Source organism: Geotrypetes seraphini, chromosome 14 (assembly GCF_902459505.1).
Source record: "Geotrypetes seraphini chromosome 14, aGeoSer1.1, whole genome shotgun sequence".
NCBI classification, from domain to species: Eukaryota; Metazoa; Chordata; class Amphibia; order Gymnophiona; family Dermophiidae; genus Geotrypetes; species Geotrypetes seraphini.
Genome location: NC_047097.1, coordinates 10259214 through 10286471, shown reverse-complemented (window position 1 = coordinate 10286471; position 27258 = coordinate 10259214). Strand labels below are relative to the sequence as shown.

At 43.7% G+C, this 27258-nt stretch overlaps 1 protein-coding gene across 1 annotated transcript in view; it reads left to right on the top strand.

Moving 5' to 3' along the window:
• HCN4 (hyperpolarization activated cyclic nucleotide gated potassium channel 4) overlaps positions 1-27258 on the top strand; it is a 392202-nt gene that overhangs the window by 287873 nt on the left and 77071 nt on the right. The window lies entirely within an intron of this gene.

The following is a 27258-nucleotide window of genomic DNA, read 5'->3' as shown; positions in this document are numbered from 1 at the left end:
TCTAAGCCAGTAATAGCCTTTTTAATACCTTACCTATATGCTGTTGAAAGTAGAGTTTGCTGTCAAGAAGGATTCCTAGATAACATAATATATTTACTGGAATCAAATCAACATCTAATAATTTAATAAGATCTTTAGGTGAAGAAAGCATTCCACTAATCCAACAGGAAGTGGGTTTTCTTCAGATTAATAACTAGACAATGAGACGACAATCAATCTGGAACAATAGACATGCAAGATTGAAGAGGGGCTAAATCTATATTATGTGAGACAACCGGAAAGATCAGTAGGATGTCATCTGCATATACAATTGCCTTAATAAGTGGAAGTAAGGAAGAAGTAGGGAATTACAGGCCAGTAAGTCAGACTTTTGTGGTAAGCTATGTAATAGAAACACTTTTAAAACAGAGAATGGTCAAGTTTCTGGAATTCCTGTAGATTGCAGGACCAGAGGCAACATGGATTCACAAGAGGTAGGTCTTGTCAGACAAATCTGATGAATTTCTTTGACTGGGTGACCAGAGAATTGGATAGAGGGTGTGCACTAGATGGAGTATATTTAGATTTTAACAAAGCCTTTGACAGTGTTCCACACAGACATCTAATAAATAAACTGAGGGCCCTCAAGATGGGTCTTAAAGTGATGGACTGGGTCAAAACCTGGTTGAGTGGAAGGAGACAGAGAGTAGTGATCAATGGATATTGTTCAGAGGAAAGGGCTGTTACCAGTGGTGTGCCTCAAGGTTCTGTTCTTGGGCCTATTCTTTTTAACATTTTTATAAATGATATTGATGAAGGGTTGTTGGGTAAGATTTGCCTCTTTACGGATGATACCAAAATTTACAATAGAGTAGACATGCCATATGGTGTGAATAACATGAAGAAAGACCTGGAGAAGCTTGAAGAATGGTCTGAAATTTGGTAGCTAAAATTTAATACTAAGAATGCAAGGTCATGCATTTGAGCTGCAAAAACCCAATGGAAAGGTACAGCTTAGAGGGTGAAGAGCTTATGTGCACGACAGAAGAGTGGGACTTGGGAGTGATTGTATGTGATGATCTTAAGGTGGCCAAACAGGTTGAAAGGTGACGGCAAAAGCTAGAAGGATGCTAGGTTGCATAGGGAGAGGTATGGCCAGTAGGAAAAAGGAGGTATTGATGCCCCTATAAACCTAGACCCCTTTAGGCCAACCCAACGATTCATTCTTAACTGCTCTGATCATGGCCCGTTCCAAATCCCAGTCATCCTCCCCCTCAAGCAAAACAAAGAAACCTCGCAGTATAAAACACCGGTTGTTAAAGAAAATCTCCCTCCCCTCCCCTATCGACACTCCTCTGCATAAAAAAGTACAAGGTTTCTACTTAAACATCCGATCTATCAGGAACAAAACCGAGCTGGTTAAAGATTGGCTAGAAGAGACTAAACCCAACTTTGTCCTCCTAACTGAAATGTGGTTGACCTCCGACACCGATATCTTAATTCGTGAGTGTCTCCCACTCGGGTTTAAAATCACATCACTACCCAGATCCTGGGGAAGAGGAGGAGGATTAGCCATCATAGTAAGAGATCCTTTCAAGACCACCATCCTAGCCTTGAAAACCTCCTCAGACCTCGAAATTCCCTCTTCCAAACTCCAATCTGATCAACTAGAAGATGGCCTAATTCTCACCCTATTCTACATTCCCCCCAAGAAATGGCCCACTGCTAAAGACAACTTCTCATAATTCCTCCTCACCAACTCAATTACAGGTCCCTACAATCTTCTGATCGGAGATCTCAACATCCACCTAGATCAGATTGAACAGAATGACACAAAAGACCTCACTCCTCATTAAGGAGAAGAAAAAAGCATTTCTTTCCTACAAACGCACCCAGAGAAGAGAAACTAAAGTAGAATATAAAACCAGATCGGCAGCGGTCAAAACAGCAGTTAGGGAGGCCAAACGTCGAGTGGAGGAAACTCTGGCAAAAAACATTAAAAAAGGGGACAAAGCCTTCTTTAGGTATATCAGCGATAGGAAAAGGAACACAGACGGTATAGTACGCCTTAGACAACCGGACGGAAACTACGCGGTGGCGGATTCAGAAAAAGCAGAACTACTAAATGAATATTTCTGCTCAGTCTTCACCTGCGAAGCACCGGGACACGGACCACAGTTGATGATAATACAAGACGTAGATGACCCGTTTCAGAACGTTGAGTTCACTCCTGGGGACGTCTACAATGAACTGGCAAGGCTAAAGGTAAACAAGGCCATGGGACCGGACAATTTACACCCAAGAGTGCTCAGAGAATTGAGAGATGTCCTGGCAGAACCGTTGGCGGTGCTCTTCAATCTCTCATTAAGTACGGGGAAAGTTCCGTTGGACTGGAAAACAGCCAATGTCGTTCCTCTACATAAAAAGGGTTGCAAGGCTGAGGCTGCGAACTATAGACCGGTAAGCCTCACCTCAATAGTGTGCAAACTCATGGAAACACTAATTAAGTATAAATTAGATACGATCCTGAACGAGGGAAATCTCCGGGATCCCAGCCAACATGGATTCACCAAGGGTAGGTCATGCCAGTCCAATCTAATAAGCTTCTTTGACTGGGTAACAAGAAGACTAGACTCAGGAGAGTCCTTGGACGTCGTGTACCTGGACTTCAGCAAAGCGTTTGACAGCGTCCCACACCGCAGGCTGCTGAACAAGATGAATTCTATGGGATTAGGACAGACTCTAACTGCATGGGTTAAGGATTGGCTTAGTGGCAGACTTCAGAGGGTGGTGGTCAACGGTACCCTTTCTAAAATGTCAGAGGTGACCAGCGGAGTACCACAGGGTTCGGTCCTGGGCCCACTCCTCTTCAACATATTCATTAGGGATCTGACTCAAGGGCTCCAAGGCAAGGTAACCTTATTCGCTGATGACGCCAAACTATGCAATGTAGTAAACGGCTATAATCTTCAGGATGCTATGGAGCAAGACCTGCGTACTTTAGAAAGTTGGTCCTTGATCTGGCAGCTTGGCTTCAACGCCAAGAAATGTAAGGTCATGCATCTCGGAAATGGAAATCCTTGCAGAACTTACACCCTGAATGGAGAAACTTTAGCAAGGACTACGGCAGAACGAGACTTAGGAGTAATCATCAGTGCTGACATGAAAGCAGCCACTCAAGTGGAGAAGGCTTCATCTAAAGCACGGCAAATGATAGGCTGTATCAAGAGAAGCTTCGTCAACAGGAAACCTGAAGTCATGATGCCACTGTACAGAGCCATGGTGAGACCGCATCTGGAATACTGTGTTCAATTCTGGAGGCCACATTACCGTAAGGATGTGCTCAGAGTTGAATCGGTTCAGCGGATGGCCACCAGGATGGTCTCGGGGCTAAAGGGTCTCCCGTACGAAGAAAGACTGAGCAAATTGCAGCTCTACACTCTCGAGGAGCGTAGGGAGAGGGGAGACATGATTGAGACATTTAAGTACATCACGGGACGGGTAGAGATGGAAGATGATATCTTTCTTCTCAGGGGACCCTCGACCACAAGAGGACATCCGCTCAAGCTCAGGGGAGGGAAGTTTCGTGGAGACACCAGGAAATACTTCTTCACGGAGAGAGTGATTGAGCATTGGAACGAGCTTCCAGTGCAGGTGGTCGAGGCACGCAGCATCTCAGACTTCAAGAACAAATGGGATACCTATGTGGGATCCCTACGAGGTCATGCCAAGGGATAGGGTCACTCGGACTGAATGAGCGGGTCAGTAGAGTGACAGTATAATTACAAGGGATAGGGTCACTAGGACTGAATGAGCGGGTCAGTAGAGTGACAGTATAATTACAATTATTCTTTAGGGGGTCAGTAGATTTAAGAGGGTGGGTAAATAGTGTGGGCAGACTTGATGGGCTATGGCCCTTATCTGCCGTCATCTTTCTATGTTTCTACTATCCCTCATCTCCTCTCTAGACTTTTTCACTCCGACTCCGGTAAAAACCCACCACAAAGGTCACCATCTAGATCTAGTAACCTTTTCCTCCAAAGAACAATTTCATCCCAAGATCCTTTGGGAACAAGCTACCTGGACAGATTCACTATGGTCAGACCACAGACTATGCAACTTCCACCTCAACTGGCAAACAAGACGCCACCAACCCTACCCTAAGACAGCAAAAAGGCCTAAAAAGGTGATATCCACAAGAGGCTTAATCAACCTAAATACAATGGCCCCCTTGAAAACAAAGAAAATGAGAAACAAAACTCTGGACGGCTGGTTTGATGCCAAACTTGGAGCAGTAAAATGGGAACTTCGAAAATTGGAAAGACTTTGGCTTAAATCCAATGACAACAAAGACAGATCCAACTGGAGAACAAAACTAAAAGATTACAAACATCTGATAACCACCAAACGCACTAACTTCTACGCCCAAAAAATCGGATCCCCTAACCCCGATATCAAAAACCTATTCAAAATAGTCAACCACCTCTACGATACTCAATCCCTTACCTGCCCTTCCTCAGACTCACCCCCACCGGCCAACGACCTGGCCGCGTTCTTCAACAACAAAATCTCCAATCTCAGAACCACCCTACCTACTTCTACCAACAACCATCTGAACTACCTGGACATTCAGTCCCATGATGACGAAACCAGGGCTGATTTTTACTGGAACAACTTCACCACCCCCACCTGGCAACAATTCTGCAAATTCTACTCAAAATACGCCAAATCCCACTGCAAACTAGATAGCTGTCCACCAAATGTAATGCAAGTTGCCCCGATCTCCTTCAAAATCAAATTATATACTTGGCTCTCCTCCCAACTACAATCAAGCTCATTCCCTGTGGACCTAGGCCAGATTCTGATTACGCCTATCGTCAAAAACCCCAAAGATCCCATCTCCCTCATATCCAACTACAGACCCATTGCGAACATACCCTTCTTTACAAAGTTGATGGAAGGTCTGGTCAACCAAGATTTAACAACTTACTTGGACAAATTCAACATCCTAAACGACAACCAGTCAGGTTTCCGCCCTGGACACAGCACTGAAACCGTCATCGCTTCTTTGGTAGATTACCTCCACAACCTGTTCAGCCAAGGCTCAAGTGCACTAGTCCTACAATTAGATCTTAGTAGCGCCTTTGACTTGGTTGAGCATGCCATTCTTCTGGACTGTTTGGAGTCTATCGGCCTCTCAGGCAACGTGTTAAAATGGTTCCACGGTTTCCTAGGTCAACGTTCCTACCAAGTCTACAGCGACAACTCCCATTCCGCCAGCTGGGCCAACACCTACGGAGTCCCACAGGGCTCCCCCCTGTCCCCCACGCTGTTCAATATCTACCTGGTCGCCCTAGGGAATCTACTGCTAAACTTGAAGATCAAATTCTACATCTATGCTGACGACATCACCTTAGTCTTCCCCCTCTCCAACATAACCCCCGAGATAAACAACCACCTAGCTTCAATCCTAACGCAAATCGAACTATGGATGGCCGACTTCAAACTGAAACTCAACTCAGATAAAACCAAATTCTTCCTAGCAAGCCCAAACGACAAAATCAAAGACACTTCAATCTCCCTGAATGGCCAAGTCTTTCCCTTAACAAACTCCTTAAAAATCCTTGGCGTGACTCTCGACCGCAACCTTACCTTCGAAGCTCACACCGACCTTCTGGTCAAAAAAGGCTTCGCCACCTTATGGAAGCTAAGATCCATCAGAAAATACTTTGACGCCCCCTCATTCCGCCTACTTGTGCAATCCTCCATCTTAAGTCTAATTGATTACTGCAACATCATCTACCTGGGATCTTTCAAAAAAACCACACAAAGATTGCGAATCATTCAAAACACGGCAATCCGACTGATCTTCGGACTAAAAAAATGGGAACACATAACTCCATATTACCACAAACTTCACTGGCTACCCCTGGAAGCAAGAGTGCTATTCAAGTTCGCCTGTTTCTGCTACAAACCCATCCTTGGCTCGGCCCCGCTTTACTTAGTACCCCATTTTATCCTAGACCGCCCATCCAAACTCACACGTAGAACCCACCTGTTTAGCTACCCTACCCTAAGGACCTGCCGTTACAAAAGATATCTAAATAGAACTCTTGCCTTCCAAGCAGGTCAGCACAATAACTGGCTGGCCCACATCATCTCACACAATTCATCCTACTTAAACTTCAGGAAACTACTAAAAACTAATCTTTTCACCCGATTCATACCCTAAGACCCCTATGCCCAACCTGGCCCCTTCTATCTCACTATGTCCTTTACGCAGTTTGTCCTGACCTTCTTCCCTGTACCATTTTTTCATTGCCATAATTGTACCCATCTTTGCTGACTGTACCATCCTTCGCCGATTGCACCACTGTTCGCTAATTATTCCATTTTTTCTCTCTGCTTGTACCATTTTTTTTTTTCTCTGCCACCTATTTTCTCTGATTGTAACATTGTACCATTTTCGCTGATTGTCCAGCCCTTCTTCATTGTAAACCGCCTCGAACTACTATGGCTTTGGCGGTATATAAGAAATAAAATTATTATTATATAAGACTTTGATGAGACCTCATTTAGAATATTGTGTACAGTTCTAGAGGTCGCACCTTCAAAAAGATATAAAAAGGATGGAGTTGATCCAAAGGAAGGCTACTAAAATGGTATGTGGTCTTCATCATAAGGCGTATGGGGACAGTCATAAAGATCTCAATCTGTATACTTTAGAGGAAAGGCGGGAGAGGGGAGATATGATAGAGATGTTTAAATCAAAAAGCTACAGGTATAACCCACTGCTGGTGAATAACATTTTTTGTAGCTTTTTGATTTAAGTGTTACTACTTTGTGGTTTTTTGAGAGACATTTAAATACCTGTATAATGTAAATGCGTACGAGTCGAGTCTCTTTCATTTGAAAGGAAACTCTGCAATGAGAGGGCATAGGATGAAGTTAAGAGGTGATAAGCTCCGGAGTAATCTAAGGAAATACTTTTTTACAAAAAGGGTGTTAGATACATGGAACAGTCTCCCAGAAGAGGTGGTGGAGACAGAGACTGTGTCTGAATTCAAAAGGGCCTAGGATAGGGAGAGTGAACGAGATAATGGTTACTGCCGATGGGCAGAAGATGGGCTATTTGACCTTTATCTGCCATCATGTTTCTATGCTTCATATATTCTTTTCTTGGATTAAAGTCAATAGTGGACTTAAAAAGATATTAAATAATGGAGACAAAACTGAGCCCTGAGGAACTCCACAGGTCAACTGAAATAGATGTAGATGAAGTAAAAACCTTAAATGTTCTATCTTTCAAAAATGAGTTTTATTAAACAACTTCAATCAATTGGAATAAGAAATTCATGGTCAACCAGATCAAAAGCCTCAGAAAGATGTAAGGAGACTAAAAGAATTACATTTTCAGCATCTAGTGAAGCATACGGTTCAATGTTTAGAACTATTATAGTAGTCTGTACTATGAGTATTTCGAAACCCTGTCTGCCGTGGATGTAATACTAAACTATCTTCAACAAATTTCAAAAGCTGTTCAAATAGCACATTGTAGCGTGGCTGTCCCTTAGGGTACAGAAGGGAGTGGCACACGCCACTGATACAGCCCCGGCGTGCTTCCCCAAGAAGGAGGAAGTCCCTGTATTGGTGGACTTACCTAGCCTAAAGCAGTCAGAATGGCGCACAATTGGTAAGCTTACAAAAACTAAACAGAATTTATTTGGCATTCAGGTTTGTATGAGAATTCAAAACAAAATGGGTCCTGAAGTACAACCAACAAAAACAGCAAAACAAAGTTTCTCTCACCAGCCTTGTCTGGTAAACACCCTGAGTGCTCAGTTCATGTCCCAGGTAAGTTCAGCTAATTTCCCAGCAAACAGCAAAAGCATGAATCACAACATTATCATTATTCAGTTCTTTAGCCCCCCCCCCCCCCCCCAAAACAAACAAAACATTTCATCTCAGGCATTGAGGATTTCCGCTCCTCTCAATGCTCCAAGGAGCACATGGTTGGTGGGATTTACCAAATCAGCACTTTGCCAAAACAAAATGCAAATTAACCCACAAAATCCCTCCACAGAGATGATGGGCAAATCCTGTCCCCAACCTTAAGGTCTCTTTAGCTCCACTGAAGACAAAACAAACTGTCCAGGTAACATTAGTCTTACCTCTGCTTAACTGTAGCAGAGCTCCTGCCTACAGCGGCAGCCATCTTGAAACAGAAGAAAAAAAAAACCTTCAGCAAAAAAAACCACAATTCACTGCCATGTTTCAAGGGGAATACTTTTCCCTTCCATAAGTCCCAATAAGGTTCACACAATCCCAGTGAAAACTTTCAGCCAACAAACTTCCTTAGCAGCAAGTAGTTGCCCCCAGCAAACAAAAACAAAACTCATGCAGAAAGAAAAAAAAAATCCCCAAAACCCTTGGCAAAAAGCCAACAGTCAGTTCAACTCACTTCCATTGCTTCAGAAAGTGGAAGCTCAGGCAGGGCATTCCATTCCATGGCTTCAGAAACACTGTCCTCTTGAAAATCCTTTTCTGCCTCAGATGTCTGCATTTCAATATCCTCCGGTTGCTGGGTCTGTGAAGGCTCCTCCAGCTTAGGAGCTTCCCTGGGCTGCCTCCTTGACTGAGCTTCCCAGCCCTCTAAATGCTGCAGAGCTATAGAGCCATGCCCAGCCCTGCGCGGGGGATGGTCTCTGTTCAGCTCTGACTGCCTCTCAGCCTGTTTAGCCAGCAGTTTCAAGATGGATGCCCTTAAAGGGGCATAACCCTGTTTTCCCTAGCTGTGACTTGAGTTCTGTTGGGGCTCAGCCTGATCTCCATATTCCTGATCCTGGGCTGCAGGGACACACGGATCAGCCCTAACCAGCTTAACAGGGTTGTTTCTGTGTCTCCTAACTGGTACAAGGCTGGTACGGAAGTCGGACTTGTGACAACATATTCAGCTATTTTTAAAATAATACAAAGATTAGATATGGGATGATAATTATCAAGTTGAGTGGATCAGGTACATTAGATAGATTATGAACCCACCAGGACAGACAAGGAAAAATGCTTGAGTACCTAAATAAATTTATGTAAACTGTTCTGAGCTCCCTGGGGAGAACAGTACAGAAAACTGAATGAATGAATGAATAATAAATAATTATCAATAATAAATGATAAAGCTGAGTTTTTAATAACTGGACATACAGCTGCAGATTTCCATTCCAGAGGTACAAGGATTATCAGATACAGGCAGGTTATTCTAGAACTTATTTGCAAATCTTCAGTGACCTGTTGGTGTACAGTGTACAAATATCTCTTTGTATCAAAGGATATTTTACTTCATTTCATAATCGGGGTTCTGATTTCCTTATTAATCCTGGGACAGCCATTTAGGAGGTAATTCTCAAATTGCTGCCTAAAGTTGGATGCTGGGATGCTACATGCTGAGTGCAGATTCTATAATGTCAATTATAAATGCAATTGCCATTATAGAATACAAGCGTGTGGCGCAGTGGTTAAAGCTATAGCCTCCGCACCATGAGGTTGTGGGTTCAAACCCATGCTGCTCCTTGTGACCCTGGGCAAGTCATTTAATCCCCCTCCATTACTCCAGATACATTAGATAGATTGTGAGCCCGCTGGGACAGACAGGGAAAACTGTTTTGAGTACCTGAATAAATGCATGTAAACCGTTCTGAGCTCCCCTGGGAGAACAGTATAGAAAATTGAATAAAATTAAAAATATATATATAGGTGTTCTATGACCCATGTGTTATGAGCTGGGCGTCCTAATACCGACTTGGATGTTCTTTTGAAAATGCCCCTCTATAGTAAAATATAATCATGACATTACAAAGAGGTTATGGACACTATGGGGCTCATAATCAACTTTAACACATCTAAAATCCCGCCCAGATGACCTTAAAAACAGGTCATCCAAGTGGCAATAATCAAACCAACTTTCTAGACGTGCCACAGGACTTTTTATGCCTATGAATGTGCCCAGAGCTGATAGAGGCATTTCTGGAGAAGTAGTTAGGGTAGTATGTGGGTGGGATGGGGGCTGACCTAGATTTAGTCGTCCTGCAGGGATAATCGAATATTTTACTATACATCCTGGATGAAACTTAAATGTTGTGAGTTAGATGATGTAAAAACAGGTATACGTGCCAAAAAGGTATCCAAAGTGACCAGATACCCACTGCAGAGACAAAGGCACTCCCCCAGTGTTCACTGACCCACTCACACCCCCACAAAGATCAGAATAAAAAAGTAAATACCTGTCTCCAGAACATCAACACCTGGTATAGGAAAGCCTAGTAGACATGTACACAGGTGGCTTAAATAGCCTGGGGGGGGGGGGTGGACTAGTGAACCATAGAGAGGAGAACCCAGGCCTATAAGCCACTCTAACCACTACATTTATGGTGGAACATGTGCACCCACCAAACCCCCCAAAACCCTACTCTGCTGCTATATAGGTGCCACCTGCAGCCATAAGGGCTATTGGGTTTGTAGACAAGTGGGTATAGTGGATTTTGGGGGTTCACCATAATCTATAATGGAGTTCTGGTGAGATGTCTATATGGCACCCTTTTTGTGAAGTTCACTGTAGTGCCCTGTAAGGTGCACCACTGCTCTGTTGCCATGTCTGGGTGGCCAGTCCATTACAAGATTGGCCCCTCCCACATCCAAATGGTCTTATTCTGGGTGTTTGGGACTTGGACAAAATTTTGATCGAAAATGTGGTATAAAGATAGATGTCCTGGCGGTCTTAATGAACAATAGCCTGGACGTACAGATAGACGATTTAAAATATATATATATATTCTAGATGTATTTTTCGAAAATGAGCATTTTCCCATTGCCAACTTTGGGTGTCTAGCGCCATACGCTCAAATCAGACTTAGACGTATGTATTGATTATGTCCCTCCACGTAAAGAAAATTAACGGCCTCTTTTACAAAGCCACGCTAGTGGCTGCCGCGTAGCAACAGCCCCGAAGCCCTTTAAATCTCTATGGGCTTTGGGGCCATTAGCGCAGCACAGCCGCTAGCATGGCTTTGTAAAAGAGGCCGTAAGTCTTAAATCCTTATGAAAGTAACTTTGGCTAGTTTTAACTTGAGTTAAGATGTTGTATTAATTCTGTTTTCATTGTGAAAGGCTTGCATTACTTCCTGTCAGCCATCTTTATCAAAGCAATACATGTTGAATACACCAACAAATCAGTCAATCACATTTGTAAAGATAATGGATTCCCAGAAGGTGGGCCAGTATAATGTCTTTACTAGTCACACACCTAAATCCTTATTGGTCTATCAAGCACATTTTTACAAAATCTTTTCAAAAACGTTTTTGTTTTTTTAAAAAAAAATTTTTTTTATTGATTTTTAATCAAAAACAGCATCATACAAATGAAAGAACAGTAGATATTACACATATTACACTATTATCTATACGGTATCATAAATATCATTCAATAATTTCATTTTCCTACATATAATATCATAATATATCCTAATATATAATACAAATGAAGAATAAAGTTATCCAAATATCACTATCAATATTTATTCCCCTCCCTCCAACCCCCCACCCAATTTTATTAAAACGTTTTTTTTAAAAAGCACTTAACTTTAACATAACATAACAAATTTTTATTTATATACCGCAAAAGCCTTTCGGTTCTATGTGGTTTACAAAAGAGACGGGCTGACCATTGTCAGTGAGCTACAATAGATAGAATATTGGCATCAATGCAACAGTTTCACATCAGTATGCTGCTTTGAAGGGATTACAAGAATTCTGAGAACAGATGGGTTTTTAATAGCTTTCTAAAATGCATATATGAAGTTGATATTCTAAACATTTCCCTTCCCATTATTGAAGAATCTAAAGCAGACAAGGATAGGGGTGAGAGAGTACTAGGGGAAGTGGTGTTTTTCCAGTGTATCTAATATAATAAAACGGTAAGCCGCGCATGCGCTGTTCCTATGCCTACGTCCGTTTTCCGTGAGCTGTAGCTTGGAAGTGCGCATGCACGGCTTACGGTCTTCTTCCTCCCCCCCCCCCCCCCGAGGTGGATGTTGGCTGCGGCAGCCCGAGGCGGATGTCGGCCGCCGCGGCTGCTGGCCGCCCGAAGCTCTCTCTCTCTCTTCCTCCCCACCCCCCCCGAGGCGGATGTCGACCGCGGCGGCCCGAGGCGGATGTCGACATAAGTAGGGCATGGAGTTCAGGAGGAAGGTATGGGGGAGACAAAAATACTGCATAGGGAAGTGGGGTGGGAGGGAAATGCTGCAACACACGGAAATGGAGGGGCAGAAAAGGGGTTGATGGACAGGGGAAGAGGTGCTGATGAACAGGGAGGGGGGCAGAAAAATGAAGACAGGCCTACTGCTGGACAGGGGGAGCAGGAAGGAGGTGATGATGGACAGGGGGAGGTAAAACAAAGGGAGAAGGGCTTCTGCTGGATAAGGTGAGCAGTGATGGGGTGGTGGAGGACACGGGAGGTAAAAGGAAGGGAGAATGGACAGGGAGAGCAGGCAAGGGGTGGTAGTGGACAGCCAAGGGAAAAAAAAAAAAAGACAGACAGAAATACAGAAAGCGGCTAAGGAGAGAGAAAAAATAAAAAAGACAGACACACACACATATATTCTAGCAGCCGTTAATGTAACGGGCTATAAGACTAGTATCTAATAAACATGTGATTTTTATTATTATTCAGGTTTGGGGTTTTTTGGTCTGGGGTATTTTATCAATCGGCAATTAATTTAAAAAAAAACAAAAACCAAAATCGGCAGCCCTAATTATATGGGCTAGACATTGTGGGCTCCTTTTACTAAGCCGTGTTAGCGTTTTTAGCGCACGCAGCATTTTAGCACGCGCTAAACCCCCGCTACGCGGCTAGAACTAACGCCAACTCACTGCTGGCGTTAAGGTCCAGCGCGGGCGGCAATTTAGCATGCTCTATTCCACGCGTTAAAGCCCTAACGCGGCTTAGCAAAAGGAGCCCTATCCCTCTGATTCTAGAAAGTTGCATGCCCAAATTGATTTATTTATTCATATAGGCTTGATATACCATCAGTCACATTGACCATGAAGCTAGGCAGTTTATAACTAATCAATAAAGGTGAAGAAAGAACAAAAATTGGAAAAGGCAGAAGGAAAAGAAAAGAAGAAAAAAAATGAGGAGAGAAAAAAAAGGAAAGAAAAAAGCATCTAAGTCGCCTCATGCATGTTAAAAGTCTGGACAGGGGGAGCAGGAAGGAGGTGATGATGGACAGGGGGAGGTAAAACAAAGGGAGAAGGGCTTCTGCTGATAAGGTGAGCAGTGATGGGGTGGTGGAGGACATGGGAGGTAAAAGGAAGGGAGAATGGACAGGGAGAGCAGGCAAGGGGTGGTAGTGGACAGCCAAGGGAAAAAAAAAAAAGTCAAGTTTTGAAAAGCCGTTGCATGGGTGACATTCAACCCCTCGCCTACGAAACCGCGCTAGCTGTTTAAGCGCAGAGAGCGGTGCTGATAGGCCCGTGCGGCTCCCGATGCTCATTGAGTTCCTATGAGTGTCGGGAACAGTGCGGCTCTCGGGGGTCAGTCACGGTCTGGAGGGAGAGGCTAAATGCAGCAGGGCAACCAGTGTATAAGGAACCGGTAGGTTTGAGATGTATTCTGGGGCTGTTGGTCTGAGCTAGAGAATGACACGGGGAAAAAATCTGTCCCCGTCACTGCCCCGTCCCCGGCCCACCATCCTCTGCACCGCCCCGTCACCGCCATTCCATTCACCGCCCCGTCACCGCCACTGCCATCCCATTCACCGCCCCGTCACCGTCCCCGCAGCATCCATATAAGCCGAGTTTGCCGGCTTCCTTTTTCCCTAGCCGCACGTGTTCAAAAATCCGTGCACGCGCGGCTGCGCGAGTCAATCAAACTTCTCCTCTCCTGCAACTTCCTGTTTCCGGTTGCGTCAGAGGAGAAGATTGATTGACTCGCGCAGCCGCGCGTGCACGGATTTTTGAACACGTGCGGCTCGGAAAAAAGGAAGCCGGAAAACTCGAAATTTAAGGTGAGGTGGAGGGAGGGAGCTGGCTAAATGCTACGGGCGGGCGGGCGGTGGCTGCGGGGACCGCGCGATCCTTGATACCTCACTGCGGAGACAAGACCATTCACCGCCCCGCGGGCGGTGAATGGCCTTGTCCCCGTCGCCGCAGCGACTGCTAGTTTTCTTCCCCGTTTTCGGCGGGTGACCCGCGGCTAAAATGCGGTGGCCGCGGGTAAACCGCCACCGTGTCATTCTCTAGTCTGAGCCCCTCATGGACCACACGTAGCAATTTTAAACTGAATATGGGCGAATAATGGGAGCCAATGTTCGGTAACCATAAGGGGCATAACACAGTTGAAACACAGGACCTTGTGGAGTAATTTAAACTGCTGCTGATTGAATAAGTTGTAAATGCTTAAGGGAAGAGAGGGGCAGATTGGGAAATAGTGAGTTACGATAATCTAAGGGAAGAATCAATGCTTACTTAGCTGCAGTAGAAAATGGCCTTACTAAACTAAACTAAACCTTAAATTTATATACCGCATCTTCTCCACGGATGTTGTGGAGCTCGGCACTGTTTACAAGAACTTTTTTTTTTTTTTTTTTTTATTTTATTTATAACATTTTACAATATTACCAAGCATATACATCTTGTACAGAAAAGTGAGATCAAACTACATATTAAACTATAATTCCAAAATTAATATTTGCTACAAGGAAATACCAATCTAGCTGTTCTCACACTAGTCCTCAATATTATTGGATCCATTATTAAGAGCAGAACTTATATACTTCAAATTAATTAAGCAAGAAAAATCCTTGTCTAACTAAAGTGCAGGGAACTATTTTCTCATAGGCGTTATTACGTTGTTATTCCTTTTTCAAGACGTTTCATTGAGAGAAAACTAATCAATTGAGATGGCTCTGTAAATATATATTTCAATGATAAATATCTAACTACACATTTACATAGATATCTCAAGAAAAAACTACCCCCTATTTGAGTCACTCCAGATTTTAAAATTAAAAATTCTTTCCTTCTTTTTTGAGTCTCTCTAGAGACAAGAACTTAAAATATAGGAAGAGAAGGGAAAAAAAAAGGTTTACATGAACTTATATATAGAAGAGAAGAGTAAGGGGGGATAGAATTACATTTTAGTGAAAAGCCAGGCTTTCAGTTGCTTGCGGAATAATTGGAGGGAGCCCAGGTTCCGCAGCGGGATAGTAAGGTCGTTCCAAAGATCTATCATGGTGTTTTTTAAAAGACTGTTTGCCATCAAAGGCTGGCCTCAGAATTTTTATATGATCAGAGTATTAGAGAATCTTATTTTTTAAAAATAGAGCATTAGCCCTCAACAAGTGTTGATTGCACTCCCAGCTCCCCAGCCCTTGAGATATGCTGGTAGAGCGTTGGAATGTTTTACAGAAGGCAACAATTTTTTTTACAAGCAACAAACTGTGTCATTTTCTGTTGGAGTTCTTCATTAAAGGAAGATTTGGTTAAAAACGGAGGGCCATGTTTCACGATGGACTCAGATTCGAAGGAAGGAATTTATTCAATATAGATCTAAGGTTATTTCTTTGGGAGCTTCTTTTCAGTTGAGGTTTCCCTGTAAATGTCTTATAAATTACCAACAAAATAAGTATATTTTCTTTGAACCAGAACAGCTGCGATTTTTCCTAGAAGGGAAAGGGATTTTCGATGCTCCTTAGGAAGTACAGGTTTATTCACGTCTGTTAATATTAGCCGAGGTTAACTGCTCTATTCTTTAAACATTTGTATTTGTTCCCCTTTTTCCTGGAAGGGTTTATTTACTTACTTTGTTCTCCCAATTGTGGACTATATATTAAGTTTGTGGAAAGTTTGTGTTTCAATGATATCGATGATATTTTTTCTAATTTTCTTTTCAAAGTTAATTCTTTGTCTGTAATTAATTGATAATAAATAAAGATTTAAAAAAAAAACAAAAAAAAACGGAGGGCCAGATTCTCAAAACATAAGGTTGCCTTTAACGCAGTGGCTAAATCGGTTCCAGCCGGTTTAGCGTGCATGTATTTTAGCGGCGGATTATGAAAACGGCTTACCGTGTTCTTTTCCGAGCTTCATGGCAGTCTCCGATTCTGCCCATGCAAATGGGCTCATTAATATTTAAACGAGCACTCCGGTGGATTCTTCAACATCGCCAAGTGATTCTCCAAGCGCGGCGTCAGCTTTTGCCGAGCAGAAATCAGCGACTGGTCTGGGGGTGCCGGTACTGTGCCAGTACTGTGAAAAGTGCTAATGAAACAAAATAAAAATTACATGATTCACATAAATTATAGTCATTTGATGGGGGAGGGGGAGGGGGACAAAGCACGCTTCTTGAGCGCGTGCTTTATAGCCATGTCTTATGTATTTCTGGCTATGGTTCATGATAAAATTTGACATTAAAAACCAAATTACAAGATTTTCATTAATTATAGCAGTTTTTATCTGTTTTTTGCGACACAAGCGCCCAATAGCTACAGTTGTATGTCTCACGCACCTATCACGTGAGCATATATTATGTTCAAATAAGCATGCACACGATATGTGTGCTTACGGCATTGCTTTTCCGGGCATATACGCACATGTATGCCTCTTTTGTGGTGTATTCTGCGCATGTGCCGATCACTATCACCAGCGACTCATCTCGTAAATTTGGTGAACCATCGCTACTCTCCACCAACCTCATCTGCATGCGTGGTATTTTGAGAATGACTCGCCTTTTTTTAAAATCGCTACAATAACGGCTGCGACAGTGGCCCATCGGTTTTTACCGCAAAGTTTTGAGAATCTAGCCCTGAGAGACCATCCTGATAATGTTTTCGAAAGTACAGTGCTAATGAGTTTAAACTGCTGATGATCATTACAGGCTCTATCCTGTTATCTAGTCACAGACTTTTAGGACAATTGAAAGGAGATGGGATTTGATATATGTTTTATTAAAACTTTTTTACCGCTCATTCTTACGACAGGTCCAAGCGGTTTAGAAACATATAATAAAACAGAAAAAGAACTCCATTAATTAAAATAAAACAGACCTATAAAAAACAAACCTCAAAGCATCATCTTACATATATTTTCTAACAATCAGATTTCCAAATGTTCTTGTAGCCATATAAGGTTGAAGGATTCTAACCAATTAACCCTTTCTACTAATATATATGTATAACTAGTCTTTAAGTCCGTTACATTAACGGGTGCTAGAATATGTGTGTGTGTGTGTGTGTATTTCTTTTTCTCTCTCTCTCTCTCCTTAGCCTGTTTCTGTATTTTTTTCTTTCTGTCTTTCTTTTTCCTCGGCTGTCCACCACGCAGTACCTGTTTCCTGCTCCCCCTGTCCAGCATTGGTCCTCCGTTCCTTCCCCCCACCCCCCATCCATCAGCACCTCTTCCCCTTTCCAGCAGTACCTCTTTTCTGTTTCCCCTGTCCAGCAGTAGACCTCCCTTCCTTTTTTTGCCCCCCCCCTCCATCAGCACCTCTTCCCCTGTGCAGCAGTACCTCTTTTCTGTTTCCCCTGTCCAGCAGTAGGCCTCCCTTCCTTTTTTTTGTCCCCCCCCCCCCCGTCCATCAGCACTTCTTCCTATGCCGACATCTGCCTAAAGCCGCCGCGGCTTGCAGGCACCGACAGCCTCTGCGGCCTGCTCCCACTCCCTCCTCGCCGTCGCTTGCCATGCCGTCCTCCCCCCTCCCCCCCTGGAAGCTTCGTTTCAGCAGCCTTCTGTCTGCGGGCCGGCCGCCCGTGTTTAAATGGAAAGCCGCCGACTTATCTTAAATTAAGAGGGAGCTGCTGAAAGGCTAACGGCTCCCTTTTTTTTTTTTTTTTTTTTCAAACTCGTCGTCGCGGCTCCGTGCAGTGAGAGTCGGGGATGAGAAAGGCCGCCGCAACCTCGCGGCTACCCCCAGCTGTGTAACTTTTTTTTTTTAGTTGAAAGCCGCCGCTGCAGCTCCTATCTCGATCCTGGTGTGGTTCGATAGAGGAGCCATGGCGGCGGCTTGAGCATAAGCGCGAGAGAGCCGTGGGCGCGCATGCGCAGTCGTGTTTCTGCGATGGGATCAGGGAACACGATTTTTTAGTGCGCATGCGCGTCCTACCATTTTATTATATTAGATTTCTGAAACATCTAGATCTGCTCTAAATGCTTCTTGAAAATAGAAAGTTTTAAGCATGGTTTTAAGCATGTTTCCAGCCTCAAGTCTCGGGGTAGACGATGCCACAATCGAGGAGCAATGACATAAAAAGCTTTTTTTTTCTGGTGGATTCCCATTTAGCCCTTTTTGCTGAAGGAAGTACCAATCTATTATCCTGTATTGATCTTAAAGTTCTAGGTGGTATAACGCGTATATAGGATTATTTTAGTATACACTTAATTTGGTTGCTGCAGATTAAATACATACTTTAAATTTAAGAAGTAGAGTTTTAAATTGGATTGTATAAAAAAAACAACAACTGGTAACTATTGAAATTGCAGATAGAGTGGAATAACTCTATCATATTTCTTTTTGTAACCCAGCAGCTTCTGTAACTTTCTGTGGTTACTATCAAAGTGGTTTACATATTACATACAGGTTCTTATTTTGTAACTGGGGCTGCGGAGAGTTAAGTGACTTGCCCAGAGTCACATAGAGCTGTAGTGGGAACTGAACCCGATTCCCCCTGTTCTTAGGCCACTGTACCAACCAGTAGACTACTAATCCATTCTAGTCCTGCATCTCTTAGAGAACATGGAATTACAAGTCAGTAGGTGCAATGTTGTAAAATCAGAACTGGCTCAGTCGCAGCCTCATGATATGGAGCCACTGATGATCTGTCCTCCCCAGGTACAAAATCTAGACAGTGTGGAATCTACACAGTAAGGTCCAGATTCTGTAAACGGCGCCTAAATCATCAGCCGCCTACAAAAACAGCGCTGGCTGCGTATCAATCACACTTAGGCACCATTTAAAGAACTGCAGCACTTAGGCATCTGCATTGTAGGCCAGGGTATTAGTGGTCTACATTTCAGACACCCAAGTTCTTTTGAGAATCTCATCTAATGGCACCTAATATCGCCTTCGCCCCCTAACCATGCCTGTTTTGACCTTAAGTGGCATTAGATTCATCCTTAGATGTGATTACAATGACTACCTCTGGTACTTTTTTTAACGAGATTTTAATTTATAACAATTTTATTGAAGGAATCCAGTAAGAAATACAATAAGATAATACAAAGATATATTCATTACAATAAGATTCATAATAATAATATTTCCATACATATTTATATCATTCCTCCAAATTAAATTTCCATATGAACTAATCCATTCCTTTCTACACCCCCCTTGATTCCATTCCCTTCCCCCCTACCCTTCCCTCCAAATGAAATCCCCCTCCCCGGATGAAAGTAGACAAAAATTAAGAAATAAAATAAATATCTGGAATGTACCTTAGCTTCATCGTAAATCATTGAGAATTAAACTTCTTGTTCTTGGTGAAAGATTTTGAATATAAGGATCCCAAACCTCCATAAAAAAGACGAGTTTTTCTAGGCGATCGCTATTTTGTAACGGTCATTTACTACGCGGATTAAAACCGATTAAACAATTAAGTTAGATAGTGGTATGGTGCTTATCGCTGCCTAACTTACAGAACCGCTTATAGAATCTGGCCCTAAATATCCAGCCATTATGTATGAAACCTGACAATATACCAAATGACTATTTCAAGGAGTAACAACTCATCATTTTTGTACAGAGACTTCTTACCCATATTCCCTTGTGGAATTCAGTCTTAGTTTTTGTTATCTTTTATTTAAAATGGTAACATTCCAGATCAAGCGGGATTACAGGCAAGAGTACTTGGGGAGGGAATGCTTTGAAATCTGTCTCCAGAAGCATTATGTAGGCCACCGGTGAAGAGCAGAAGCTGTGTACACATATTTTATCCCTTAAACACTGCACCCACTGAGAAAAGAGAGAATGATAAATTAGTTGCATCGGCGTTGCCTATTTCTCCTCTGAAATACAAAGTCTGCACACAGGTTACATTTCTGAAAGCTAAACCAACTCTAGATTTCAAGAATGAATGACAGCTCTTCGCTTTAAGAAATCTGTTTTACCCATAATCTTCCTTGAACTATATTTCAAATCTGCTTTTTCAGACTTTTGCTTCATCTTAAGAAGGAATTGCAGTGCTTTAAATAAAGTCAGTTCCTGGCATTAGAAGTAAGTTTAAATTTAAAAAATAGAAACAGTTATTTCTTTTGCTAAATTTGTTTATCCAGAATACCCCAGAACTGGAGAATTATTTTTTAAATATACATTTGTTCCAGTTCAAGAAAATTATGTCTTGAATCCTTTTGCGAGTAGCTTTGTCCAAGTTCTGACTTGGGTAAAAATGCTATATTTACTTACATATGGTTTTCACAGTGGAAAACATGAATTCAAGTCATCCATATGCATTATTACTACTTATCACTTGTATAGCGCTGAAAGGCAGCACTGTACATTTTGGCATTTATAGCCTGTCATATAACCTGTCATCTGCTCTATTTTCCCTAGAACAGGGGTGTCAAAGTCCCTCCTCGAGGACCGCAATCCAGTCGGGTTTTCAGGATTTCCCCAATGAATATGCATGAGATCTATTTGCATGCACTGCTTTCATTGTATGCTAATAGATCTCATGCATATTAATTGGGGAAATCCTGAAAACTCGACTGGATTGCGGCCCTCGAGGAGGGACTTTGACACCCCTGCCCTAGAAAGACAACATTTGATGAAGGAGAATTCTTATTACAAGTTTATCTTCGTCAGATTGACAGCATTTTTGAACAAAGTTCAAGAGATTTTGGATTCTGGTGATCTGGTATTAAATGCATCACTTGACTTAACAGCTGCCTTTAAACTGATCAATAATGATTTGTTGCTCTCCCATTGGCAGTCCCTGGAGTTGGGTGGCCGTATTTTTGGTTGGCTTGTCTCCTTCCTGTCGGATTGCACATTTACAGTCTCAGTGGGCACTGAATTTTCAGAGGCCCATATACTGGAATGTAGGGTGCCTCATGGATCAGCATTATCTCCTTGCTTTATAAATGGTTTTCTATACCCTTTACTATTGGTTATACCAGTGGTTCCCAAACCTGTCTTGGGGGACCCCCAGCCAGTCAGGTTTTCAAGATGGGCAGACTAGATGGGCCCTTTGGCCTTTATCTGCCATCATGTTTCTATGTGTGAATCTTATTAATGTTTAGAGCAAGATGCTGTTCCTTTAGCCACTGAGCTGTTGCTAATGTTTGTATAACCCAGTGGTTCCCAAACCTGTCCTGGGGGACCCCCCAGTCAGTCAGGTTTTCAAGATATCCCTAATGAATATGCATGAGAGAGATTTGCATATAATGGAAGTGACAGGTATGCAAATCTCTCTCATGCATATTCATTAGGGATATCTTGAAAACCTGACTGACTGGGGGGTCCCCCAGGACAGGTTTGGGAACCACTGGGTTATACAAACATTAGCAACAGCTCAGTGGCTAAAGAAACAGCATCTTGCTCTAAACATTAATAAGATTCACACATAGAAACATGATGGCAGATAAAGGCCAAAGGGCCCATCTAGTCTGCCCATCTGCAGTAACCATTATCTCTTTCTCTTTCCGAGAGATCCCACATGCCTATCCCAGGCCCTTTTGAATTCAGACACAATCTCTGTCTCTACCACCTCTTCTGGGAGACTGTTCTACACACCTACCACCCTTTCTGTAAAAAAAAGTATTTCCTTTGATTACTCCGGAGCCAATCACCTCTTAACTTCATCCTATGCCCTCTCATTGCAGAGTTTCCTTTCAAATTAAAGAGACTCGACTCATGCGCATTTACCGTACATCACGTAGGTATTTATTTCTATCATATCTCCCCTCTCCTGCTTTTCCTCCAAAGTATACAGATTGAGATCTTTAATTCCCTGTTGTCAGCTTTAAATATTTAAGGATTATGGTTGATTCTTGATTGACCTTTGCTTAGAGAGTAACACTAACTAAACTAAACTAAACCTTAAGATTTATAAACCGGGTCTTCTCTATATAATAAAGCTGAACCAGAACATACGCAGGTAAGACTAGACTCAAATAGAGCACTTGTCTTTGACCTAAGGGTCGCCGCGTGAGCGGACTGCTGGGCACGATGGACCACTGGTCTGATCCAGCAGCGGCAATTCATATGTTCTTATGTATATCAATTAAAAAAGAGAATATAGGAAAGTACATAATTTTACAGTTTAGAAAATAGCCAAGTTTTTAAGTTTTTACAGAAAAGTTGAAGTGAACTTAATTGTCTTAACCTTAAAGATTCATCTCCGTCCCCACATTTTCATCCCCATCACCTTATGTGCCTAAGGCAGACATGGGCAACTCCGGTCCTCGAGGGCCAGAATCCAGTCGGGTTTTCAGGATTTCCCCAATGAATATGCATGAGATCTATTTGCATACACTGCTTTCAATGCATATTCATTGGAGAAATCCTGAAAACCCGATTGGATTCCGGCCCTTGAGGACCGGAATTGCCCATGTCTGGCCTAGGGCATTGCAAATAAACATTTTAAGCCTATAGTATGTGTAGGAGGGGGATTTCTAACTTTTATTTTGAATGCGAGAACATTGCGCACAGAAAACCAAACATCAGCTCAACACAAGTGATATTTCAATCCAGCTCCCCAAAAATTTTAGTTCTTATTCAGTTCACAAAATCACAACTAATAAACCAAGAAGTGTGGGGGTTTTGGGGTTTTTTTTTTTTTTTTAGCAAAACGGACACAATTGCAAACGTATCATAAAACATCACACATAAATAACTTAACCCCCACACACATTCACACAAGTGCACCTTTTACAAAACCACAGCACGGTTTTTAGCGCCAGCCGCGGCGGTAACAGCTCCGACGCTCAAAAGGAATTCTATGAACATCAGAGCTGTTCCCGCTGCAGCCGGCGCTAAAAACCATGGTATGGTTTTGTAAAAGGGATGGGGGAGGTTAGTGCTTTTTTCAGGGTTAAAGCAAGCTCATGGCATAATGCTTTTCTCAATGGGAAGTGAGACCCATAATAAACCATAAACTGACAATGTCCATTTCCAAGCAACAACAAAGCCAGCAAATATTGAAACGAAAAAGTTAATCATAAGAATTGCCACTGCTGGGTCAGACCAGTGGTCCATCGTGACCAGCAGTCCGCTCCCGCTGCGGCCCTTAGGTCAAAAACCAGTGCCCTAACTGAGATTAGCCTTACCTGCATACGTTCCGGTTCAGCAGGAACTTGTCCAACTTTGTCTTGAATCCCTGGAGGGTGTTTTCCCCTATAACAGCCTCCAGAAGAGCGTTCCAGTTTTCTACCACTCTCTGGGTGAAGAGGAACTTCCTTACGTTTGTACAGAATCTATCCCCTTTCAACTTTAGAGTGTGCCCTCTCGTACTCTCTACCTTGGAGAGGGTGAACAACCTGTCTTTATCTACTAAGTCTATTCCCTTCATTATCTTGAATGTTTCGATCATGTCCCCTCTCAAGGGAGAAGAGGCCCAGTTTCTCTAATCTCTCACTGTACGGAAACTCCTCCACAGTGGCGTACCTAGGGGGGGCGGGGGGGGCGGGCCGCCCCGGGTACCAGCCCTAAGGGGGTGTTCCCGGCCTTGCCGTTCAGTCCCCCGCCACCCCCGAAGGACCGCTCGCCCCCCTGGCCTCCCCGCACCACCTATGAACAGCCGCAGCAGGATCGCGAAGTCAGCGTCAGCATCCCTGCGCTGCTTCCTACAACGCGATCCCGCCCCTCCTCTGACGTCAGAGGAGGGGCGGGACCGTGGCGCAGGAAGCAGCAGGGATCGCTGACGCTGACTTCGCGATCCTGCTGCGGCTGTTCATAGGTGGTGCGGGGAGGCCAGGGGGGCGAGCGGTCCTTCGGGGGGGGCGGGGGACTGAGCGGCAAGGCCGGGAACACCCCCTTAGGGCTGGTACCCGACGCTGACTTCGCGATCCTGCTGCGGCTGTTCATAGGTGGTGCGGGGAGGCCAGGGGGGCGAGCGGGTCCTTCGGGGTGGGTCGGGGCATCAGGCCTTCAGGGTGGGGCGGGGCGGGCAGGCAAGCAGGCTTTCAAGGGGGGGGGGGTGACAGGCAGGCAGGCAGGCCTTCAAGGGGGGACAGGCCTTCGGGGGGGGGTGCAGACATTCAAGGGGTGCAGGCCTTCAAGGGGGGCAGGCAGGCCTTCAGGGGGGTGCAGACCTTCGGGGGGGGGTGTAGGCCTTTGGGGGGGTGCAGACCTTCAAGGGGGTGCAGGCCTTCAAGGGGGGAAAGGCAGGCAGGCCTTCAAGGGGGGGACAGGCCTACAAGGGGGGGGGACAGGCCTACAAGGGGGGGGGACAGGCCTACAAGGGGGGGGACAGGCCTTCAAGGGGGGGTGCAGGCCTTCAAGGGGGGTGCAGGCCTTCAAGGGGGAGACAGGCCTTCAAGGGGGGGGAAAGGCAGGCAGGCAGGCCTTAAAGGGGGGACAGGCCTACAAGGGGGTGGGACAGGCCTTCAAGGGGGGGACAGGCCTTCGGGGGGGTGCAGACCTTCAAGGGAGTGCAGGCCTTCGGGGGGGGGGTGCAGTCCTTCAGGGGTGGGGTTTAGGCCTTCAGAGGGGGACAGACCTTCGGGTGGGAGGTAAAGTCCTTCGGGGGGTGCAGGTCTTCAGGGGTGGGGTGTAGCCCTTCGGAGGGGGGACAGACCTTCGGGGGAGGGGGGTCCTGGTGTAAAAGTACACAGAGGGAGAGAGGGAAGGGGGGGTTCAAAGATACATGCATATGCCAGACTTTGGGGGTTAGAAATAATGGGTCTAAAAACAGAGGAGTGGGAGAGAGATGGTGCATAATGGGATTTAGGGAGGGAAGGAACAGAAAGGGAGAGAACTTGGAAACAGGGGATGGTGTGGAGGGGGGATAGAGATACTGGATAGGAGGATAGTTGGGAACAGAAAGGGAGAGATGGTGGATCCTGGGGTGGTGGGGAGTTGAGAAAAGGTGAATCTGTGGATGGAGACAAAAAAAAGGAAAGATGCCAGATCTCCGGGAGAGGGAAGGGAAACGGAAGGGGAGAACAGAGATGGCAGACGGATGGTTAGCACGGAGAAAGGAGACCCTGGCAAGCAAGACAACAAGAGCCTGGGACCAACAAGATTTGAATATTGATCAGAGAACAAAAGGTAGAAAAAATAATTTTATTTTCTGTTTTGTGATTACAATATGTTAGATTTGAAAAGTGTACATGAGACAGCTTGAAATGGGAACTTTTCTATTTTTGTGAATGGCAAGGCTGAGTTCAGTTAAAATATATGCTTTATAAGAAAATATAATAATGTGTTTTATAAAGTTTATAAGCATTGCTGGCATACTCGGTGAGGTGTTCCTAGTGTTGGTGGTGGTGGTAGCATGTCAGTGTGTTGAGAGGAAGAGGTAGTCTGGGAAATTCTGCTGAGCAAACTCTGGGCCCATTTCCACCCCCAGTTAGTCCACTCCACTCAACTGGTTCACACACTGAGTGGGTCTTTGGGTGTTATTTCTGGGTAGTTGTTTTAGAATCTCTTCCAGTGGTTTGTCAGTATCTCCTTCTGGTCCAAGGAAGGAAACTTTGTCAACCTTAGCATTGACCTTCAGAATATGTTTGTAACAGCGCTGCTTGTGTGGCATTAGGCTATGTAGTGATCGAAAGAAAAAAACAGACCTTTGCACATTTTTGCACTATATGGTGGGTGTATGAGGAGATTCATTTCCTGCACAGTTAAGTCCATTTTTTCTACTGAATAATAGTATAGGTACAATGAAAGTAAATAGCAAAAATGTTTGAGTAGATAATTAAGGAAATCTTTTTCATATTGCTTGCTTATGGACTGGGAAAAAAGACTGTTCAAGCAAATGTCTCCAGAACTGCTTTAATGGAAAAATGTGATTTTTTTTTTTTTTAAGTACTTTGTGAAATTTATTGTTGTTGTGAAATTTATTGTTATACTTTGTTTAAACTTAAAAAGCGGTGTCATTAACAGTGAATCTAATCGAAAAATCGATTCAACAGGGTGAATCGGATCGAATGAAATATTTTTCTCTGAATCGGGCAGCACTATTGGCTACCATGAGAATGGGCTACTGGGCATGATGGACAATTGGTGTGACCCAGTTAGGCTATTCTTATGTTATGTTCTCATCTGTAGGGGCCTTTGTTTTCACTTCTTATTTTAATGTATTTTTTTTCCTGGGAACTTATCAGTGTTTTTTTATAATGGGAACAAAAATGGAAGAGAATTAATGTGTGTGGAATGGGGGGGGGTAACTAATTTCTTCAGCTAAATAATTCAATCCACTTCAAACAGACATAGGAGAACTCACGCACCATTCACACACCCTCCAACCAAAAACGTCAAAAGAAAAAAACTGTTCGACAACCTCCTAGCCATTCGAGCTGCAACACTTGACCCCCAACTCTACAACCTATTGACCTCGACCACAAACTACAAAACCTTAAAAAAAGAAATAAAAACCCTTCTATTAAAAAAACACATAAAACCAAACTAACATAATCAGAACTGTCCCAAGCATCACCTGCAACTACTCCATATGTACTTCTGATGTCATGACAATTCAGACATAATTTATGTTATGTTATGTTTGGAATAATGGTTACATAAATGAGGTTCAATAAAAGAAAATTTTCTGTGGGAGCATTTGTTGGAACTTCTGTTATCCTGATTTCTTCTATCTGTGGGCTTTCTTTAGCTAACCTACTTATCTGGGGCTTTCCACTTCCGCAGCTGCCCTTTTCACGGTCCACTTTGCGCTTGCACTCTCTGGGGAGGGGGGGTTGGGTCTGGGCTTGGTGGGGTAGGTGTGTCTGGTAGTTTTGTCTGGGTGGTGGCTGGGTGTTTCTTGGGTGCTTGTTGTGCGGATTGGTGTGTCTGGTGAGCGGTCTGGGTGTTGTTGCTTGTGGGGGTTTTTTTCATTATAAAATATGGCTGAGGGTCTAGTCCGGCTTATTATTCTTGTGGGTTCTGGGGTGGGATTTGTTTGCTTGCCCCAAGTTTTGGCCTTTTGTTGTGTATTGCTATGCCTCTCATTGGCAATTTTCTCTTGGGAGAGGCTTGTTCATGCTTGTTGTTGCTGTTACTCTCATTCTGTGTTCTTTTTGATAATGTATAAGTTTCTGTACAGACCATGGTTGCTTGTCTGGACCTTTTGC